General features: G+C 32.5%; 1 protein-coding gene across 4 annotated transcripts in view; it reads right to left on the reverse strand.

The window, feature by feature from the left end:
* Window positions 1-25,263, reverse strand: part of Fhos (Formin homology 2 domain containing) — a 420,893-nt gene that overhangs the window by 270,406 nt on the left and 125,224 nt on the right. The gene's annotated exons all lie outside the window — the stretch shown is intronic.

Consider the following 25,263-nt stretch of genomic DNA (forward strand, 5'->3'; position numbering starts at 1 on the left):
GGGTCACAAATAGTCTTGGGCAAAATCGTTCGCCATAGTGATTCGGACTCGTCGTTCCTTTTGTACAAAGGAACTAGTTCCTTCAAATCGTTCCATCGTTCCAGATTTTTATATTTGTCATCACTGTCATCTACTAAATACAGACATGACATTGTTTACTTTGTGCAACGAAGTTCGTGGTCAAATGAAAGATACAAAAAATATTAAAAATTGAGTAAAATGACTTAAAATAGTTTATAGAAATATAGGAAAAAAATAATGAAATGAAAATTTAGAGAAGTAACTAAACTCATTGCAAGAAATTAAGATTTTTTTTGTGTATTATGAAGAGCCTGAGATGGAACTAAAGACTCTTTTGAATATCAACATACCAATCAATGATTTAATATACATACACTGAAAAAAAAGCATGTCCGGTTCCAAAGATTTTGTCTTTCCTTTAAAAAATTTGGTATTGATTCCGAGCCAAAGAAGCGGAGAATACAAGTAAGGATACTTTTAAGACACAATTCTCTTTTAAATTTGGGGTTTGTGTACTTGCTTCTAGGAAGCAATTTTTAATTTTTCACTTTTTCAGCTATTTTGCTTCATATGCTATCAAAGTCCTTTAAAAACGAGTTAACGACAACTTTATTTTTCAAATTGAGACTCGACTTCCAGTAGTAATTATGCTATTTTTCAAGTAAAAAGAGTCTTTAAAATAAAGTGTTGAAAAACATGTCCTATATTTGAACGATTTTTTGCTTTGTAGTCAAGATGTGAAAAGACAACAAATTTAAAGACAATTTCATTAAATTTAAAGAATTTTTCTGAATTATTAAAGTCAAGTTGACCTTAGTCCAAAAATTTTTTCTTTCATGTTATGATACCCATTTTTAAGTCAAATCACTTAATTATAAGGACAATACGACTTCATTGAAAAGTTTTTCGACTTTTGGACAAGGAAAAAACTTTACATTAGAGAAATGCGTCTTCTATGCTAAGAAAAATTTGCATTCGTATTTTAAAGACATGAAATCTTTGACCTCACGACAATATTTTTTTCAGTGTACGCGCCAAAATGAATAAATTGACATATAGTTCAAACAAAAGTCAAAAAATAAAATTGCGATCCGCGGAACTATGGAGCGTAAGTTGAAAATAAAACTAAATGACAAAAGGAACGATGAGGACGAAAGAGATGGAACTAGTGACAATCGTTCCTTTTAGTGAACCGTTCATTGGAACTAGTTCGTTCCGGAACGACACAACACTAGTCACAAACATTAAAAATGAATTCTAATACCTACCATAATAATATGGAGGGGATACTAACTTTGTGATTTTGTTACAATGCATGCAAATATTGCTCTTAGACCACGGTTGCCACAAAATCTGTCAAATTTTAAAGAAAGCTTTATCAATTAAAAACCAAAAATCGAATTTTAAGGTTTTTGGTGGAGAAATAATTTTCTTTCAAAGAAATCCTGTGATATTTTATGATAGTGACTTCAATTTATTTCTTTTTTTTCACAAAAAAAGTGCATCCCATAATTTTCAATCAATTTTTCTACTGCTATTATTTTAGACAAGTCTTAAAAGTAAAGTTTTTTTGGGCGTGAAAATTTAAATGTGTGTTGAAATTTGGTACGCGGTATTAGCCTATGGCCTCCAACAAGCATAGAAAAATAGTTCCATATGGATCCATAATTATATATAGCCACCCTATAAACTGATCCACAGATTTGATTTCCGAAGCTTCCTGGAGATGGATGTAAATTCCATCCGATCATGTTAGAATTTGTTTCGTGATGTCAATATAGGTTCATAATTTTATATGTGGCCCCCATATAAACGACTTTTTATCTTCAAAACTAAAACTATTTTAATATCAGTCAAAACCGACTAATGTAATTGACTTCTGATAGTGACCAAAATTTATCGACCATTAACCCTTGTGTATGTGATAACACTGGAAGCGATACCAGCGTGATGGGGTCCCGTGGGACCTACAATAAAAACAAGGATGGTAGAGAGGTTATTCCTACGATATTTTTCGATCATTTACTGTAGATGGACTCTTCTATAATGCACAAATTGCATATATAAACATTTGGTTGTAAATATAGAGTTTTATTTAATTTTTAATAGGATACAGATAATGTTAAAATTTTTGATTAGTATACTAGTGGCCCTGATGTTTGACGCAGGCGTGGTACCTATAAGTATCCTTATACGTACCAAGCAACAATATATTGTTTTTGTAGTTGAATGTTCTTAACAAACTGGATTTTTGAAGGAAAAACAATACGATTTTTTTTAGTGGCGTTCGTTTTGCTCGCAGTTTTATGTGCACAATGGTTGTTTCAAACTTGGTCCAAATTGAGGCACATCTTGCCAAATTCCAGGAGCCGATAGGTCTGGAAAATGTAAAGAAATATAAAAACTTATTTCGACCACGATTTCCATGAAGTTCAAATACCTTTTTTTGCACTTTTACTCTCACTATATTGGATATATCAACGGAAGACATAAAATTATGTACTACCAAGCAACGAAACCAATGGAAACTTCAAAAATTACAAATTCTTCCAAATAACGGTATTTTCTGAAAGGATGTTAGTGTTATTAATTGTTCCAAAGACGAAAATCGCAATATCTTTACACTGCTTTTTAAACTGTGCTAAAACCACTAATGTAATTAGTAATAGGTCCCATTGGACCTCATTACGCAGAATCGCACTAAACTTTTGCAAATACCTATAAAAACCGATTTAATGATTCAATCACATAAAAATTTAAAGTTTTCAACTTAAAACACTTCAGTACAAGAAGTCATAAACCATCAAGCTGAAATTCATATAAAAGATAAAGTTATGTATGAATAAAAATCAAAAAGGTCCAGCGGGACCTCATCACGCACAGAAGGGTTAACGAAAATTCTAAACTGCGTTGAAAGGGGAATATGGGGAGCTCTTTTTATACTTGTATATTTAAAAACAAGTATATACAGCAGTAAGTTCGGCTGGGCCGAACCTTAAATACCCACCACATGAACCAAATATAATAGTTTCCTTTGAAAACTGTTCGTCGTAGCTGATTACTTAGGTTATGCTAGGGCTACAAATTTACTTAACCTAACCTAGGTTAGTTTAGGTGGCAGCCCGATGTATCATGCTCACTTGGACTATTCAGTACATTGTGATACCACGGTGGTGAACTTCTCTCTTATCACTGAGTGCTGCCCGGTTTTGTGTCAAGCTCAATAATAAGGGACCTCCTTTTTATAGCCGAGTCCGAACGGCGTTCCACATTGCAGTGGAACCACTTAGAGAAGCTTTGAAACACTTAGAAATGTGACCAGCATTACTGAGATGGGATAATCCAACGCTGAAAAACTTTTTGGTGTTCGGTCGAAGCAGGAATCGAACCCACGACCTTGTGTATGCAAGGCGGGCATGCTAACCATTGTTCCACGGTTGTTCCCTAGCTGTTTACTTGATAATATGTATATAGAATTTCAGGGGGGTTTGATGACTGATATACTTCCACGCAGATCAATTCACCTAGTACGCTTCCCGAAGAGAAATTTAGAGATTCCATCCAATTTCAGGCAAATTGGATAAAAACTACGATTTCTACAAGTCCAAGAAGTAAAGTCAGGAGATTAGGCTATATGGGGCCGATACGATCTTATTCGGCGGTGTAAACCCAAAATACCTCCAGATTTTGAATTTCAGGCAAATAAGATAATAACTACGTTTTTTATAACCCCAAGATATAAGACCGAGAGATCAGTCTATATGCGGGCAAGCATGGGCCGATACTCATTATTTTCGGGACACCTCTTTATGGTCCTTAAATATCTATAGATTTCCATTTTCAGGCAAATTGGATAAAAACTTCGGTTTCTATAAGCCCAAGACCCCAAATCGGGAGGTCGGTTTATATGGAGACTATATCAAAACCCGGACCGATATATCACATCTTCCAACTTGACCTGCTTGCAAACAAAAAACGAATCTGTGCCACATCGATATTTCGATGAGTTACAAACGGAATGACAAACTTATTATACCCCCATCACCAGTCTATGGTAGTTGGTAAATTCTGAACATATTTCACTGAAATTTCGAACTTAGTAAAATTGGAAACTTTCATATTGGCGAAATTTTGTCTAAAACATTTATTAGTAAAAACCTATACCAAATGGTATACATGTATTTGATTTCAAAAATGCTAGCAACCATGTATATTTGACGCTATTCCAGTTGTTATATGCCGAAATGCATGTTTCAAACGTAATAGCCCAGCCAAAAAATTTTGAAGTTCTTCCAAAGACACAACTTTAAAAGCACTTCCAGAAGATGTACTCTCAATGATGTTATTTATTTTAACTACACAGGAAGTTCTTTTAATTCAATTCTTTATAACTTGCTTTTTTCATATTTTTAATGGCTAATGTTAACTTTCTTGTATCAAATAGGTTAAAAACAGAGAAAGAATTCATAAAATGGTACAAATTATTTAAATTTTCTCGAAAAAATGCTAAATTCAAGCTAAAAAAGTTGTGAATTTTTTAAAATATTTGAGGTCAAACGTTTCAGGCAAGCGTTAGAATCCATTAAAAATTAAAAAAAGTTATAAAAATTATTTATTTGACAAAATATCACAGAATTTTGTAATTTACATCCAAAACATTGAATTCGGATCACACCTAAAGAAGTGAGACAAATTCAGTGTAATGGCTGTTGAAATGGAGTACTTCCGTCTTATGACAAGCCCATGTTAAAGTCGTCGCTTCTGCGTCAATTTTGCACCACTTCCGGATCCACAAAGAACATTTTCACTACTTTTTTGGCGACGCTTTTTGTCGCAGGGATATTTATAATAATTAAGGTTTATGTTCCACAAGCAAAGTGGTTGCAAATGTACTGTACTTGCCTTATGTCATCGGGAAATGACATTTCAATGTGTTACACACGGAATGGTAAGCTCATTATACCACCAGGGCTGTGATTGTGGACATAAAAATTGTAAAATGCTTTAATTTAATTTACACAAAATTTCATTTGAAACGAACCAGTTTCAATTTCAACTTAAAATGCTCAAGTTACAATTAGTACTCAATATCCCACTGTGCATGAGAGAAAACTCGTTCATGCTGCCAAGAAACAAAATAAAAACCTCAGGTGAGCAAATAAAAACCACTGTCAATTTACGAATATCACCGAATAAAAACAACGAATTTTTTGTACTCCACCAAAGAAGTGCAAACAAAGACAAAGGAAAAAGAAACACTCAGACAAAATGTAGAAGAAATGGTTCTGGTGCAAATAAAAAGCTGAAGCAAGGAAAAGACTTCATCCCCTCTCTGGACAACGAAAAACACCTGGCCAATGTTAAATCAGCCAATCTTTAAATTTTATTCACCCAAATCGAATGAAATGCCCAATAATACCAAGGCAACAATAACGATATCTGTGACGAACACCAACTCAACACCAAAGTTAAGGCAAACAACTTTGTATATGGTCGATAGTTTCGCCAGGTCGAATCTAATATACCCTCCACCATGAATTACATTCAATTTTCTACTACAGATTGTCATCCACAATAGAATTACTTGAGTTGTGGCAACAGTTGCCGATGACCAAGAAAGAAAGTGAGATTAGTCCATAGGAAGTCTATGTCAAATAAAAAACCTACTACTTTGCATGGTAGTTAGAGGGCGTATACTGACATCCTATGGTGGAGAGTAATATGTTAAATTTAACATCACTTTAACTGCAGATTGAGAAGCTACCTCAACCCAGAGTTTCATCACGAGCAAGAAATTCCCCCATGTTCTGAAATTCGGAATCGAAAATCGCAAAACTTTCCATTTTGGCCATCATTTCCTAATCCTGAAACTTATAAACATAAATCTTGGTAATATAGTTCTCTTTAATGAGAACTTCAAATTACAATTGTTTTGGAGTCCGAGAGTATCTCTATTTCTTCGTTACAAGAAAAATAAATGTATGTTTACTTTATAGGGTCTCAAACTAATATATCTACGCGTTACAAACAGAATGACAAACTGACTATAGCGCCCCCATCTTATGGTGGAGTGTATAATAAAAACATCTGTTTTGGTAGTCTATGCGAAAACAAATTGTGGATTCTAACTAAACGCCGACAGAGATATCGTTATATGAAGAGAATATTTTTCGCAGAAGATCCACTTCTCTCACACAATGAGTTTTTTAATTTCTTTAAGAGAGTGAGATATTTAGTTTTGTTTTTGTTAAAGCGACGGTGGGGAGGGGACACACAACAACTTGTTGTGCTCCCTAACGAAACAACAACAGATGTTGTTGCTTGCTTGGTTGAGTGCTGTTCTTAGCTGGACATTGATTTTTACTACGCTACTACTATCGCCATGGTTCATGGGGATATATTTTGACTATCGAAGTCTCGTCGTCGGCAATATTGCTCACCGCATTTAGCTGTAATTTTCACTGGGGGGCTGGTGTGTGTACTATTCTATAAATAAGAGCATGGCAATTTCGTTTGCATGATGCGCCTATACGTAGTGTTGATGTTGTGGCTTTTGTTGACAGCATGTGCCACAGGTAGTTAGTTTGTGATTTAGAGTTGCCATGCTCTTTTGTTTTTAATTATACTGCAGAAGATAACGGGTATAATAAAGTCGCAAGAATAAACGCAACTTTTTTAAATTAAAATTTAATAAATTCACTCTGTCTTAAAATGAAAGAAAATTAAATTAAAATAAATTTAACAACTTACGTTTTTTGTTTGGTTTTTAATGAAAGATTTGTTAAATACATACCTGAAATGAAAAATAAAAACAAATTATACACAGAAAAAAATGTATCAAAATTGTTGGCGTAATTAAATGAAAAAAAAAAAAATAATAAATAAATAAATCAAATACGATACTTCGAAATTTTCGAAAATAATTGTTTGAATGGAAAACTCTTTAAAATATCAAAATTCCCTCATAATTGAATTCACAACACTTAAATTACTAACATATGTTCCATTGGACTAAGTGTAAAATTTATTGATTTAAATATACTGCGTAATTGCCAAACAACAAATTGAATTCCAACACTGATTATGAAGTTGCTAGGCGACAAATACAAATAAGTAACTACAAACAATACAATAAGTAACTACAAATATTCCAATATTTATAAATCTCAAAAAAAATTGATGGATAAATTTTTATTTGTCGTAAGTCTGTAATTTTATCTAAATGTGAGTTTTTGACCAAGCTCAACGAGAGAAGGATTATCATCACCTCCTAAAGCAAAATGTTATTTTTGGACGGTGAACATGTTAAATGTTTTTCTTAACCATGTTGTTTTCTTTGACATTATATAACAGGTTGGCTGAGAAGTCCCCGGTCTGACACATAGATGGCGTCGCTAGTATTAAATGCATGTTATTTTTATATAGTACCAACCTTCAGATGATTCGTGTCAAAAGTTGACGTATGTAGGTCAATTAGTTTGTGAGATAGAGCGTTTTTTGTGAAGCAACTTTTGTTATTGTGAAAAAAATGGGACAAAAAGGAATTTCGTGTTTTGATAAAATACTGTTTTCTGAAGGGAAAAAATACGGTGGAAGCAAAAACTTGGCTTGATAATGAGTTTCAGGACTCTGCCCCAGGGAAATCAACAATAATTGATTGGTATGCAAAATGCAAGCGTGGTGAAATGAGCACGGAGGACGGTGAACGCAGTGGACGCCCGAAAGAGGTGGTTACCGACGAAAACATCAAAAAAATCCACAAATTGATTTTGAATGACCGTAAAATGAAGTTGATCGAGATAGCAGAGGCCTTAAAGATATCAAAGGAACGTGTTGGTCATATCATTCATCAATATTTGGATATGCGGAAGCTCTGTGCACAATGGGTGCCGCGCGTGCTCACATTTGACCAAAAACAACAACGTGTTGATGATTCTGAGCGGTGACCGAGTTTTTCCGTCGATATGTGACAATGGATGAAACATGGCTCCATCACTACACTCCTGAGTTCAATCGACAGTCGGCTGAGTGGACAGCGACCGGTGAACCGTCTCCGAAGCGTGGAAAGACTCAAAAGTCCGCTGGCAAAGTAATGGCCTCTGTTTTTTGGATGCGCATGGAATATTTTTTATCGATTATCTTGAGAAGGGAAAAACCATAAACAGTGACTATTATATGGCGTTATTGGAGCGTTTGAAGGTCGAAATGGCGGCAAAACGGCCCCATATAAAGAAGAAAAAAGTGTTGTTCCACCCAGGGCTGTGGAGCCGGAGTCGGAGTCTGAAGATTTTGCTGGAGTCGGAGTTTTAAAAATTTTGCTCGACTCCGACTCCGGCTAAACCAAATTTTTTAAAACACTTCACATTTTTGTAACTAAGCAAGTTTTAACGCAAATTAGTTTCCATTGCGTTATTCATTCGATTAATGTACAGCATGATTGTAAATGAGAATCAACTTCCAATTACGGCTATCTTTTGATGTTTCCTAGAATGTTAGACTAGCAGATGGGCTGGATCGATCCATTTTAATACCCGAAATTATTTTTTTTTTATTTTATTTTAAGGCATATACATATGTGGAATATTGACAGAAAATGTTTTCAAAGTTGTTTTTTATAGAAAATTTTGTCAAAATGTTATTTCTATAAAAATTATTGTCAAAATTTTTTTTCTATAGCAAATTTTGTCAAAATTTTATTTCTATAAAAAATTTATTCAAAATTTTATTACTATAGAAATATTTTTTTCTATAGAAAATTTAGTCAAAATTTTATTTCTATAGAAAATTGAGTCAAAATTTTGTTTCTATAGAATATTTTGCAAAATTTTATTGTAATTGCAAAAGTTTGTTTGTTACATAATTTTGTTTTTTTTTTAATTTTTTAAATTTTATTTCTATAAAAATTTAAGTCAAAATTTTATTTCTATAGAAAATTTTGCCAAAATTTTATAGTAATAGATTTTTTATTAGAAAATTTGGTAAACATTTTATTTCTATAGAAAATTTAGTCAAAATGTTGTTTCTGTAGAATATTTTGCAGAATTTTATTTACAAAAAAAAAATTTTCTAAAATTGTATAAGAAAAAATTGTCAAATTTTATTTCTATAGCAAATTTTCTCAAAATTTTTTTTCTTACTGATGCTCACTGCTATAAAAAATGTATTCGAAATTTTATTACTATAGAAATATTTTTTTCTACATAAAATTTAGTCAAAATTTTATTTCTATAGAAAATTTAGTCAAAATTTTGTTTCTATAGAATATTTTACAAAATGTTATTTCTATAGAAAATTTTGCAAAATTTTGTTTGCTACACATTTTTTATACCCTTCACCACTACTGTGGTACAGGGTATAATAAGTTTGTGCATTTGTATGTAACGCCAAGAAGGAGTAATCATAGACCAACCTTTTAGTATACGGATCGGCTTAGAATTAAATTCTGAGTCGATTTAGCGATGTCCGTCTGTCTGCCTGTCCGTCTGTCTGTTGATGTATTTTTGTGTGCAAAGTACAGCTCGCAGTTTTAGTCCGATTGTCCTAAAATTTGGTATAGGGTCCTGTTTCGGCTCAAAGACGATCCCTATTGATTTTGGAAAAAATCGGTTCAGATTTAGATATAGCTGCCATATATATTTTTCACCGATCTGGTCATAATTGGCGTGTATATCAACCGATCTTCCTCAAATTCCGTACATCCGAATATTTTACGGGTCTCGAAAAACTTGCAAAATATCAGCCAAATCGGTTCAGATTTAGATATAGCTCCCATATATAGCTTTCGCCCGATTTACACTCATTTGCCCACAGAGGCCAATTTTTAACTCCGATTTAGTTGAAATTTTGCACAGGGAGTAGAATTAGCATTGTAACTATGCGTGCCAAATTTGGTTGAAATCGGTTCAGATTTGGATATATCTCCCATATATAGCTTTCGCCCGATTTACACTCATATGACTACAGAGGCAAATTTTTAACTCCGATTTAGTTGAAATTTTGCACAGGGAGTAGAATTAGCATTGTAACTATGCGTGCCAAATTTGGGAGAAATCGGTTCAGATTTAGATGTATCTCCCATATATAGCTTTCGCCCGATTTACACTCATATGACCACAGAGGCCAATTTTTTGCTCCGATTTAGTTGAAACTTTGCACAGGGAGTAGAATTAGCACTGTAGCTATGCGTGCCAAATTTGGTTGAAATCGGTTCAGATTTAGATATATCTCCCATATATAGCTTTCGCCCGATTTACACTCATATGACCACAGAGGCCAATTTTTAACTCCAATTTAGTTGAAATTTTGCACAGAGAGTAGAATTAGCATTGTTGCTATGCGTGCCAAATTTGGTTGAAATCGGTTCAGATTTAGATATAGCTCCCATATATATGTTTTTCTGAGTTCGACAAAAATGGTCAAAATACCAACATTTTCCTTGTAAAATCGCCACTGCTTAGTCGAAAAGTTGTAAAAATGACTCTTATTTTCCTAAACTTCTAATACATAAACTTTTGCGAAGTTTCCTTAAAATTGCTTCAGATTTAAATGTTTCACATATTTTTTTACTAATATTGTGTTCCACCCTAGTGCATTAGCCGACTTAAATTTTGAGTCTATAGATTTGTAGAAGTCTATCAAATTCTGTCCAGATCGAGTGATATTTAAATTTATGTATTTGGGACAAACCTTTATATATAGCCCCAACACATTTGACGGATGTGATATGGTATCGAAAATTTAGATCTACAAAGTGGTGCAGGGTATAATATAGTCGGCCCCGCCCGACTTTAGACTTTCCTTACTTGTTTAATATGACTTTCTTTTAAAAAGAATATTTTTTATGTATATTATTATTTGGTAATTAATTTTTTTGGAAACCAGTTTAATGTATTGTTTGTTGTAAAAACAATATTTAATTTCAGAGCGACTCCAGATGGATTCGAACAAATAAAAAATAAAGAATTGGTAAGTTTTCTTTTAAAAATTGGCTTTAATTCAACTAGAATATTTTGCGTTTTTGTGACCTTTTTAGTATTTAGTATTTCTTATTTTATTTTAGTATTTCTTTAATCAAATTTTTTGGAAACCAATGTAATATTTTTAATGTAAAAACTAAGATTTAATTTCAGAATAACCTCTTAAAAATTTGGGCAAATTTTTAGTACTCCTTTGCCTGTAATTTAATAGTGAATTGGTAAGGATTCTTTAATTTTCTTTTAACCCTGGACAGTCATTCTTATTTTTTGTACATTAACGTCGTAGTATAAAAGAAAAATTCATAAAACGGTCGAATTAGTATAACTTAAATTTACCATTTCCCAATAGACTAAAATGAATTTTAAATCGAAAATGAAATTACGTGTCGTCATTTTGACGAATGATGACTGTCTAGGGTTATCAAGAATATTTGGTTTTTTATGCATATTATTATTTTTTTCATTAGATTTTTTAAAAACCTATTTAATAATTTTATTTAATATTTAATTTCAGAGTAACCCAAATACATTTGGACAACTTTTTATATTTCCCCTCAGCGTACAATTTAATATAGAATTGGTAAGTTTTATATTAAAACTTTGGCTTTCTTTCAACTAGAATATTTATTTTATTATATCCTTCACATCGATAACAACACAGAATAGAATTAGAATACTAGAATACATTATTTCTCTAATTGTTTCAGGTACAAATTTTATGCGATACGTTTTCCAAAGAAAAGTTGAATTCCTTACATCATTTGATAAAATGCCCCAAATATGGTAAGTTACAAGCTAAAATGAAGAATTAAAAATTATATTTCATTACATGGTGTTAATTTTTAACAATTTTCATTATTGTTTCCATTTTTTTCCAGCAAGATATGTGAAAAAACTACCTACGATGAATAAAAAAAAGATAAGTCAAAAAGTCCAAACAGCGGGTTCAAATGAACTACTCTCTGTTCCACGTGGTCATAATTTTTATTCACAAAAAACATTGTATTAAGAACTATCATCATAAGTTTTTATAATAAAGTACTTTTGCTTAAAGAGAGTTTAATTTTAATGTATGAAAATTTTCATAATAGTAAAACGGTTTGTTGTTCCTTTAATTATTTAATTTCTCTGTACTATGGAATGATTGATTTAAAAATAGTTTAGTCGTCGACATTTTAAAGAGACTGATAACCAATTTTTATTATCAGGTTTCCCTAAAAATAAGCAAGTAAACCAAAATAATACTGACTTCTTAACTTGGTAGGGGTATATACACGGATGAAAAAGACTGTTTTTCATATGTTTGGCTACAAACATTATATGTTTGGAACACAAATTTTTAAACACAATATTTTTGAGTGCAAGCATATAATGTTCATAAAATAGCATAACATGTTTGGGACATATATGTTAATATGTTAGAACATATTATGTTTGGGACATAAAATGTTTGTATATATAATATGCTTGGATGCAAACATATATTAATTTAGAAATAGCCTATAAACATATATGTGTTTAGTAGCTTGGAGCGCTATTTAACAGGGAGCGATATTGAATTAAGTTGGTGGTTGTTGCTTGTTATTACAAAATTAACATTTTATTTTTCCTTGGGCAATTGATCAGCTACTTCTTTGATCCTTACAAACTGTGTGGTCCGCTGTTCGAATCCTCGTCCGGCAAAAGGTAAAATTAAAATAAAAAAAATCATACAATTGAATAATTTCTTCTATAATGTTTGTATTACAGAAAAAGGTGATAAGAACTAAAAAATCTCGTGGAAGTGAGAAAGATGTGGGGGAATATACAATTGGGCAGAAACAAAATTTTGAGCATTCATGTCGAAAACCTATGTTGTTAGCACCTATATTACCTGTTTATTTTCATAATTCATTATGATTGTAAATATATAAATAAATAAAATTTTGAGCACAATATTGTTTGGGAGAATTTTTTTTAAGCATATAATATTTTTGGGTGCAAAATGCTTCCAAACATATTATATGTTCACATAATAACATATTGTTTTTTGGAAGACAACATTATTGAATTTGGATGCAAAAATACAAAATGTTTGGAACTTAGACTAACCAAACATATATTGTTTAGACCAATATGCTTTCAAACATATCATATATTGGAAGAGATCAAACATATAAATGTTTGGGCAATACCCAAAAATGTATATGCTTGAAGCAAAATATGTTTGGGAGTATATGTTACAGAAGCGATTTTTTATGAGGGTGTAAATCTTATAGTGTTGTAAAAATGAACTAAAATACAATGTTATAGATGAACTACAATTTAAGAGAATTATAAACTAGACAAGTTGAAAAAATTTTAAGGGCTAAATCATGGTCAATATTACTACACTGTTAGAAAAATATGTTTTTCATATGTTCCGATATAAACAAAATGTGTTTCGGGCACAATTTTTAAACACAATATATTTAAGTGCAAAGATGTAATGTTCCTAAACTAACACTAAATGTTTGGGACACATATGTTAATATGTTAGAATATATTATGTTTGGGGCATGAATGTTTCATAAAAATAATATGTGTGAATGTAAACATATATAAATTTACAAATTTCGAGTAAACATATATATGTTGTGATATTTTATTCAGCGAGCGACAGAGAGAGAGAGAGAGTATAGAGAAAGAAATAGACATGGAAACCGGGAGGGTTGACGAAAGATATCAACATAACACAGCGAGAGAATCAAAAGGGAGCAATTTCTGTGAAACTGCTTGTATGTTGTTCCGGAAAGTCTAAATATTATTTAATTTGAATACTCGTGTAAAGAGAATAGACATTCGGAAGCGGGCATTAAGTTCGAGTTTTGGTAAAAAAATTGAAAAAGGTTATTTTCTTTAAAATGAATTATTAAAGAAAAGTAAAAGGCAAAACAGGGTCATTTTAGAACGATAATGCCAACTTAATACCGGCCTTAAGGGTAAAAATGAAATTAAGTACAAAACACGATAAGTTTTAAATGCATTTAAAATGGTGTTAAATGCTAGTAAAAAACTGTTCACGGCTAACTAAATTTATGTGTATATTATAAAAATATTTATGTATGTTTATACTCGACTCAACGTTCTTCTTTTGTTAGAGTTTTTGAATTCCTTCCAACATTTCAAGCTTTTATACCATAAACAGTTTTTTGCTACAAAATTGTTATTTTTGCAATAAAAAAAATTATCCAAAAGCTCAGTCCATTTCGTTTATATCAAGCACTGTTCTTTTCTGACTGTAAATATTTAATAACACACATTTCGAAGTTTCATTGTAAAAATTTCATTTAATAATATAAAAATATAAATACAAAAATTAAAAAAAAAAAAAAAAATTGGTGTTCGGTCGGAGTAGGGATTGAACCCAGGACCTTTTTTCAAAATAATGTTTTGTTTGCATCGGCTCGTGGGCGCTGCAAACTATGCTATATAAATGTAACTTATAACGATATTTGTCTATTGGTAATTATAACAGGTACGTAGCGCAGTGGTAGTGTGTTGGCTTACAAATTGCATGGTTCCCAGTTCGATTCTCAGTCCAGGCGAAAGGTAAAATTATAAAATTGAATAATTTCTTCAACATTATTTGTATTACAGAAAAAGGTGCAAGAACTAAAAAAAATCGTGGAAGTGAAAATTATGTGAGGGAATGAGCACAATCTTCTTTGGGGAAAATTCTTCCAAGCATATAATATTTTTGGGCTCAAAATGCTTCACAACATATATGTTCACATAAAACAAACATATTAATGTTTCGGCAGTATCCACTAATATATGTGCTTCCTGCAAAATATGTTTGGAACATATGTTAGAGAAGCGATTTTTTCTGAGGGTGTACAGTTTAGTTCATTTTGCAATGGAAAAGGGTTCACTGTTTTTTCAGTGTGGTATTAAAATGAGATTTAGTTATTTACCCGGAGTCGACTCCGGAGTCGGAGTCGAGCTGATTAAAAATGCTGGAGTCGTAGTCGGAGCCGGAGTCGAGCAAAATTGGCTCGACTCCACAGCCCTGATTTTTACAATTTGAAAATTTCTTTCGCTCCAATAATGAATCTAGGTAGGTTGGCACCATAACAGAATACTTCAACACACTCAACTAATTGTTTGATTTTTTAAGAACTATAGGAAAAATGTTCAAGAAAAAGGCACATTAACTCTTTATTTGAATCGATGGTGCGGTCAGTATAATCTAATGTTTGAAGATTATTTATGCAAATGTCGATTGCGCCTCAAAGGCACAGGTAGTTGTTATTGCTGTAGGTCGGTATTGCAAATGGGCAATATTGGACCACTTATATTTAAATACCTCTCGATTTCGAATTTCAAACAATTCGAATGAAAATTGGAGGCTACAGTGATATATGTACCATTACAAATAGCAGCTCTGTTATCGAAGGCTGTAGCAGACGCACAGATGGACATCGGAAGATCATCGCCTGATCCAAAGTATATATACTCGATATTTTTGGAAATCGACATATAGATGTGTTGAAAGGGAAATGGCAAACTTATTATACCCCGATCCTATGGTGGTGGCTATGAAAAAATGCTCCTATAAATTCGCTGAAGAAAATAATAAAAACACATAAAAAGTCAATTGAAGCTGTAAACTTTTTCAAGTAAAGAATTAATTGATGCAATTAACTTTTTAATCAAACTCGGAAGACTAAGTCAGCTAAAAAATGATTATTTTTTTTTTTTAAATTGTTAATAAAAAAATGTATTTGATAGAATCAATTTTAAACAAAATAAAAAAAGTGATTGAAAATAGTTACGTCTTTAATTAAAAAATTAATTGATACAATCGATTTTAATCAAACTAAGACCACATTGTAGTTAGTTAAGAAAATGAGGGAACATTTTCGCGGTTTTATTAAATAATACTAGTTTACACTGAAAATGTACACTTGATGAGAGTCGACTTTTCTTATGTATTTTGATCTGTTGAATTCGAAAAAAAATGTTTACAAATTTTTTATGGAACAGTTTTTGAGATATCCCGTTATTTTTTCGTTTTTCGCTCTTTTTTCACTAAACAAATTATATCTCGAGTTAGAAATGTCCGATTATATCGTTGTTGATACTTAAATGAAAGGTATTAAGATACTGAATAATCGTGTATAATTGGATCTGCGATGCGAAAAAGTTAAATATCGATATGAAAAAGTCAAACCATTAACATTTTTTTTTCTTCATGTAACGTAAGTAATAAGACCAACTAGAAGAAAAACGACCGAAAAGGTTATAAGCAATTGAGTGAACAAATCTAACTCGAGATATAATTTCTTTAGTGAAAAAAAGAGCGAAAAACTAAAAATAATCATCAAGTCTACATGATTTTGTTATCGTAAACTAGTGTAGTTAATTGTTCCAATTAACAATTTAATTTAAAAAAAATAATCTAAAAAAAGTGTAACTAAATAATTAATTAAATCTTTTGAAAAACTTATTGAGTTTTTCAATCGACATCAATTAAATTTTTGATTGAATCACTTAAAAAATTAATTGATTTTTGAAATACCATCAATTAAATTTTTAATTTAGTCAATTAAAAAGTAATTGATTTTTGCAATTAACATCAGTGTACTTTTTAATCAAATATTTTTTTATGCTCAATTAAAAGTGTGATTGATACTATCATTTTCGTGATTGAACACATTTAATTTAAAGAATTAATTTCGTGATTGTATTAGTAACTTTTTTTTTGTGTGCACGTGAATGGGCTTCATGAACATTATGTCCATAAACAATGCAAAAGACATTCATTTAATACACACAGAATTTTTTTTTCTTCAATCACAAAATTAATTGATCAAATTAATGTTTAATTGAAATGTATTCAATCACATAAATGATAGTAACACTTCAAAAATTAATTGAAAGTCAATTAAAAAATTAATTGTTCCAATTAAACAATTAGTTGATACTATTCATTTTTGGGATTGTTTTTTTTTTTGTTTCAATTAAAAAATTTGTTTAATCATTTAAATTTTTATTTGAATATTTTTTAAAACTCAATTAAGACTTTAATTGGAAAAATTTTCGTGACATTTTTTTCTATATAGTTTCTTAAAATTTCGCCATTGAACTCCAAAAAAAAATATATATGTTTACATAAAAAAAGACTATGATTATTTGACACATCGTGTCAGCTGCCCTTTACATTTAAACAACAAACTAAAATTAATGATGAATATACTAAAGCGCATAGAGTGTAGTTTTTTGTTTGCTCCACTAATAAAATAATTGCATTTCTTCCAATAGAGCAACAACAGTGTACTTGGAGCCGCGTAAACCATGATCCAATATTAAGGAAAAATGTAAAAGATGTTGCTAATACAGGTGGAAAATGTTTAGAATCTCGTTTAAGACATACAACCCAACGTCCTTGTACGTATTAGTTTTGCTATGCAACATGCTTATCTAAGAAGGGAATAAGTATGTTCATCGATCCATCTAGTCATATGTCTGTCCGGTTGCCTTTCCCTACAATTGGTGGCCAGCTGTAAGGGCTAAGGAAAAATAAACTGGATTTTAATGGAGCTTCAATAGCAGTTGTTTGGTTGGTTGGGTACTTAGACCATAGACTTACACTTGGGAATGGCATAAAGTCGTGCTTGAGGCCGTCCCATCAAAGCAAATAACTTCAAACACTTGTCATGGCTAATGAAAAATTGTCAGGAATGTAAGAAAATAAATTAAAGGCTATTTATGGTTACACTACAAAATTACTTCACAATAAAGTTGTTGTTGATTCTATGTCGGCAGCTTGTTCTTCGTCACCTCCATGAGCAATGGATCTGTGGGCATATATGTACCTAAAAGGGAAAATAATTTAGCCAAGAATGACGATAGATAGAATCACAAGAAGCAGGTGAGAATCTGGAATTAGGTGAAGTTTAAAAGAAATTTTGAAAAGAAAAAATAGAGTGAAGCGAAAAAATTATCAATCTTTTTGGGGAATATTCCTGGTATCTCTCAAGACTGAATCACATTTTTGTGACACAATAATTCATCGATATATAATAATAAATCTACTTAAATTTTACAACACAACATTTACCCCATGTTAGGGACAAATTTATTAAATAAAAAAACAGGAAATTTATACATCATACAACTGAAGGTCCGACATGCAGCTGTGTAGTGAAGTGGGTACTGAGTGGATACTTAAATCACATACCGAATTTCAGGTGGATTGGGTGAAAAATAGACATTCAGGAGGCTCAATTATATTTAACTGCGGACTGATATACTCCAATTTTTGTGAAGATACAAACATCACGTACCGAATTCTGGGCAGATCCAGAAAGATATAAAAACTCTCAAGAAGTTAAATATGAGGGGTCTGTCTATATGGGGGCTATATATTATTATGGAATACTGACTTCACGTACCGAGTTTCAAGCGGAGTGGATTGATGTTTTCTAGGTGGATTCAATGCAATGTGAAACCTCGTTCAGAGAGGACTAACATGGAATCGGGCAGTACTCAGTGATAAGAGAGAACATCACCAATGTCAAATAGCAGGCTGTCCCACCACCGGATTGCTGTTTTGTAATGCAACAAAGTAAAGCTATTTGTTTTCCCTTTTGTATACCCTCCACCATAGGATGGGGGTATATTAACTTTGTCATTGCGTTTGTAACACATCGAAATATTGCTCTAAGACTCCATAAAGTATATATCACGCTAACTTCCGAACGAAACAACCCAGCAAAAAAATTTGGAAGTTCTTCCAAAGGCACAACTTTAAAAGCACTTCCAGAAGATGCACTCCCAATGATGTTCTTTATTTAAACTACACAGAAAGTTATTTTCTTTCAATTTTTTATAACATGTTTTTCCATATTTATACCCTAAACCACATAGTGGTTTGGGTATAATAAGTTTGATCGGCCAAAAAATGTGCCTACCAGAAATATTGATTTTAGACCCCATAAAATATATACCGATCGACTCAGAATCATCTCCTGAGTCGATCTAGCGCTTGGTGTCCCTCCGTCCGTCCATGTATTTGTTGTTCACAGGATTCCGGTCGCAATAATTAACCGATTTTGATGAAATTTGGTACAGGGAGTTTTTTGGGCACAAGGACGAACGCTATTGAATTTGTAAGAAATCGGATCAAATTTAGATATAGCTCCCATATATATGTATCGCCCGATTTCGATAAAGGTCACGTTGCGCGTTTTTGCAAACGCATCGTCACCAAATTTGGCAAAAGGTAATCTTTTCCACCGCCCTTCAAGTCTGCAAAATTTCATCCAAATCGGTTCAGATTTAGATATAGCTCCCATATATATGTATCGCCCGATTTTCCCAAATTTGGCCACAAAACCCTTATTTATCAACCGATCTGACCCAAATTTGGCTAAATGTAGTATTCTATAGCACTTACTATATGTGCAAAAAATCATCGAAATCGGTTCAGATTTAGATATAGCTCCCATATATATGTATCGCCCGATTTTCCCAAATTTGGCCATAAAACCCTTATTTATCAACCGATCTGACCCAAATTTGGCTAAATGTAGTATTCTATAGCACTTACTATATGTGCAAAAAATCATCGAAATCGGTTCAGATTTAGATATAGCTTCCATATATATGCATCGCTCTATTTTCCCAAATTTGGCCATAATACTCTTATTTATTAACCAATGTTACTCAAATTTCAAATTTTGATGTACTAGCCGATCGTATTTATACGTTCTTGTAGCTTTTACATAAGAATATTGCTCGATTTTTACAAATTTTGATTTATTACCCACACTAATTTAACGATTTTCTCTTTTTATTTAATAATGGGCTCAATATTAGTGGCATACTAACTCCGTAGGTGCAATATCAACACAGCCAATGTTGCTAGAAGTAGGGGAAAATCCCTATATGTAGGGTCTTGTAGGGACGTAGGGCCACAATGTAGGGACATTTTCACTCAACACAATTTGTAATAATTTTTACATTTTGGTGGCTCTAGAGGAGGAAATTAGAAGCCGGCAAGGCTTGATCTTTAACAATGTGTGGTAAACTTTATTCCTGTAGAAAATTTTGTCAATATTTTATTTCTATAGAACATTTTGTCAAAATTGTATTTCTATAGAATTTTTTTTCAAAATATTATTTCTATAAAAAATTTTCTTAAAATTTTATTTCTGTGAAATTTTGTCTCAAAATTTTATTTCTATAGAAAATTTTCTCACAAAAATTTGTTTATAGAAACTTTTTCCAAAATTTTATTTTTTTAAAGATTTAACAAAAAAGATTACTAATTTGGGTAGATATGTTGTTTTAAGATAATAAAGTACTTAGAACCATTTTTGTTTTGTAAAATTTTTTAAATTTAACGAAAAATATAGTAGGGAAAATTGTTTGGGAATGTAAGGGAAAGTAGGGAACTTTTTTTGTTCTTGTAGGGTAAACCGAACATTTTCCCTGGCAACATTGACTATGAGCTATAGGCAGATTGACCACCATAGACATGTACCCCTTAACCACCCATACCCAGCAAAAACTAGGTAACCACATCTCATTACAATTGACATTACCAGGAGTAAAGCTGTCATTACACGTTGCATTACATTGCGGCGAGATATAATGACTAACTAGTAATGACAAAAATAAATACTTCTCGGTAATTTTCGAATTGTTATTCTCAAAATTTATGCAGTTGTAGTTAACGAATTAATAAAATAGAATAAATGATGGTACCATAAGGTATAATTATTCACATAATCGAGCACTTACATAAAAAATCAAAAATAATATGTAATGTAACGGTAATTCTGAAAATTTTTCCGTTAAGAAATTTTTATCACAAATATTTCATAATAATTGTGTTAATTGACATTGTCATATTATGTTTTAAATAAATGCTTTCTTATACCTCATTCACATTACACTTCCAAAATGTGCTTAAACTAAATTTCAAATGCCATTAATCTTATAAAAAAGAGACTTAAAATCCACTTTTAGTAGATTTTGAACCTTATGTGAATTGGCTATTGGATATATTATAACGTAATTCACGAATACAACTCCCTTAAACAACCTACATTTATTTCTATTTTAAGTGTGAAATTAATTTGAATCTTATTTAGATTATTTATTAGATTTTTTGTTTATTTATACAATATTCGTTTCTATTCAAGTAGTTATCCTATTACAGCATCACTCGCCATATTTTGATCCATTGTAATCGGCGATAGAAATCAATATTTTCGAGATTTGGTTGCCTGAGACAATAAGTGGCTATTTTGCAAGCTTTGGTGTATCTACGAATAAGTCATTACATATTGGGTGATTATATGCTTTAAATGCACTACTTATTTTATGGCCGAAAGTATGCCTGGGGAGAAGTACTTTCCTTCTAGGACATGAGTATGTAAATGTAATCCGAAGCGATGCCAATTAATAAGTGGTTATTAATTTTTAAATAGGCTTACCTACAAGATTACCGGGTAATGAGAGTTTTTGCTGGGTAGACATGTACCCCTTAATTTTCTTAAATATGCAACGGTTTATCTCCCAGACCTATACGTTACCCCACAAATGCTTATGATTACTAATTCTGTAATGGTGGTTTAGGGTATGATATAGTCGGCCCCGCCCGACTTTCTACTTTACTTACTTGTTTTAATGTGTAATTTTAACTTTTTATACCCTTCACCACTACTGTGGTACAGGGTATAATAAGTTTGTGCATTTGTATGTAACGCCAAGAAGGAAAAGTCGGAGACCCATCGTTTAGTATACCGATCGTCTTAGAATTACATTCTGAGTCGATTTAGCGATGTCCGTCTGTCTGTCCGTCTGTCTGTCTGTTGATGTATTTTTGTGTGCAAAGTACAGCTCGCAGTTTTAGTCCGATTGTCCCAAAATTTGGTATAGTGTCCTGTTTCGGCTCACAGACGATCCCTATTGATTTTGGAAAAAATCGGTTCAGATTTAGATATAGCCGCCATATATATTTTTCACCGATCTGGTCATAATTGGCGTGTATATCAACCGATCTTCCTCAAATTCCGTAGATCCGAATATTTTATGAGTCTCGAAAAACTTGCAAAATATCAGCCAAATCGGTTTAGATTTAGATATAGCTCCCATATATAGCTTTCGCCCGATTTACACTTATTTGCACACAGAGGCCAATTTGCTGCTCCGATTTAGTTGAAATTTTTCACAGGGAGTAGAATTAGCATTGTGGCTATGTGTGCCAAATTTGGTTAAAATCGGTTCAGATTTAGATATATCTCCCATATATAGCTTTCGCCCGATTTACACTCATGTGCCCACAGAGGCCAATTTTTGCTCCGATTTAGTTGAAATTTTTCACAGGGAGTAGAATTAGCATTGTGGCTATGTGTGCCAAATTTGGTTAAAATCGGTTCAGATTTAGATATATCTCCCATATATAGCTTTCGCCCGATTTACACTCATGTGCCCACAGAGGCCAATTTTTGCTCCGATTTAGTTGAAATTTTGCACAGGGAGTAGAATTGGCATTATAGCTATGCGTGTCAAATTTGGTTGAAATCGGTTCAGATTTAGATATAGCTCCCATATATAGCTTTCGCCCGATTTACACTCAAATGACCACAGAGGCCAATTTTTTGCTCCGATTTAGTTGAAATTTTGCACAGGGAGTAGAATTAGCATTGTTGCTATGCGTGCCAAGTTAGGTTGAAATCGGTTCAGATTTAGATATAGCTCCCATATATATGTTTTTCTGATTTGAACAAAAATTGTCAAAATACCAACATTTTCCTTGTTTCAAAAGTTTTTGCATTTTTCGTATCGTGCCATTATAAATTTCGCGTTTTAACAGTCTTCGGTCTAACAAAGAAAAACACATTTTTTGCCGTTTTTAGTATTCAACATAGTTCCCTTTAAGAGCGATACAACGATTATAACGACCTTCCAATTTTTTGATACCTCTTTGGTAGTACTCCTTCGGTTTTGCCTCAAAATAGGCCTCTGTTTCGGCGATCACCTCTTCATTGCAGCCAATTTTTTTCCCTGCGAGCATCCTTTTGAGGTCTGAGAGCAAGAAAAAGTCTCTGGGGGCCAGATCTGGAGAATACGGTAGGTGGGGAAGCAATTCGAAGCCCAATTCATGAATGTTTGCCATCGTTCCCAATGACTTGTGGCACGGTGCGTTGTCTTGGTCGAACAACACTTTTTTCTTCTTCATATGGGGCCGTTTTGCCGCGATTTCGACCTTCAAACGCTCCAATCACGCCATCCAAATATTGATGAATGATATGACCAACACATTCTTTTGATATCTTTAAGGCCTCTGCTATATCGATCAACTTCATTTTACGGTCATTCAAAATCATTTTGTGGATTTTTTTGATGTTTTCGTCGGTAACCACCTCTTTCGGGCGTCCACTGCGTTCACCGTCCTCCGTGCTCATTTCACCACGCTTGAATTTTGCATACCAATCAATTATTGTTGATTTCCCTGGGACAGAGTCCGGAAACTCATTATCAAGCCAAGTTTTTGCTTCCACCGTATTTTTTCCCTTCAGAAAACAGTATTTTATCAAAACACGAAATTCCTTTTTTTTCCTTTTTTTTTCACAATAACAAAAGTTGCTTCACAAAAGACGCTCTATCTCACAAACTAATTGACTTACAGACGTCAAATTTTGACACGAATCATTTGAAGGTTGGTACTATATAAAAATAATATGCATTTAATACTAGCAACGCCATCTATGTGTCAGACCGGCGACTTATCAGCCAACCTGTTATGTATAACGCAGCTTTAACTCGCTCGGAGATACAAATTAACCCTTTCACTACCTAAATAAACCTAATGTTAAATTAGTACATTTTTCTTTTCTTTTTAATTGTACTAACAGCATGTAGAACTAAAATTGTAATTTTGAGGACGTACCTCAATTTATTCAAGAGCTATATGAGTTTGTTCTGAAAATTAGGGTCATGAATTGTGACTAATTGGCCTAACCAAAATAAGTGCTATTTTGCCTTTAAAATCTTTAAAAATGTGAGCAAAAATACTAAAAAGAAACCGTAAAAATATCAGCTACCTATACTTTAAAATAGTATCGAGAAAGAAATAGAAACTAAGTGGGGAAATAGAGTTTGGCGTCGATTTCGAATATCCTCCTAAGTGGACATCGGTAGTCAAAAGGTTAAATGTAAACATGTCCGATGTTTTAGCGTACTATATTGCAAACAAAGCATCTGTAACTTCTGTAGAAAAATTAAAATTTAAGCAGTAGTTTGCAGCGCAACATTTGCATTTCCGAAAATGTTGATTTTCGTATGGCACTAGAGAAGTACTTTTCTTTTCAATTGCAAATGTCACCAATGCCGTTTTGCAAGGTATGTCCAAACTTCTGTCCATTAGTGTAGGTTACAAGTCTGAATGAATTTTTTATGACCCCTTCGACATTGTGCTTGTTATTCATAAGGGAAATAAAACTTTTAATGTTCAATTAATTATGTTTTTGGTCTTATTGATTATAAATAAAATCTACACATTAATGTTTTTTTTTTTTTTTAACAACATATTCATGGATCGGCTGGTGAAACAGAAACTAAAAAAGGAAATGGTAGTTGATTATACCAAATTTGAACAAACGAATTATGATCGGATTTTTATGAGCAAACATTTTTCAAATGACACCCAACATCACAGTTAACATTGTCATTAGATAGACCGCCACATTGAGTAGAAAAATAGACAGGCGACAGACAAACAATCAAGCCAGCCAGCGAGCCGAGTATTTAACGGGCACATAGTCTAACGAACGGACGTATAACGTCTGAGCAGTTTATCGAATACGCCCACCTGAACTTGAATTCGTTTGTTCATTAAATATTTTAATTTGTAACATTTGCCATTTGGATGACAACAATGATGAGTCTTTGTACGATGATGATGATGATGATGAGCTTAATACTCAAAAAACCATCATCATCGATCGAGTCAATGTTGGTTGACACAATTGTTTGTAAACTAAGCATTAAGCATTAAATGGCCTATAGATATTAACGATTGATTGGTAGCGTACGCCGCGCCAACATCATCGCATTCATGAGTCACCGAGGTTTTGTATTTGTCGTCGTCGTCTTTTGTGCGCACTGACACTGGTGTTATTGAAATGTTCCATTGCCCTGTGCGAAGGCATGAAAATAATTGGAATATTTCATACCATCTGTGATTATAGCACATGGAATTCGAGGGAGTGTGACAAACGGTTAGAGG

The sequence above is a fragment of the Haematobia irritans genome, chromosome 4, assembly GCF_050003625.1.
Source record: "Haematobia irritans isolate KBUSLIRL chromosome 4, ASM5000362v1, whole genome shotgun sequence".
NCBI lineage: Eukaryota > Metazoa > Arthropoda > Insecta > Diptera > Muscidae > Haematobia > Haematobia irritans.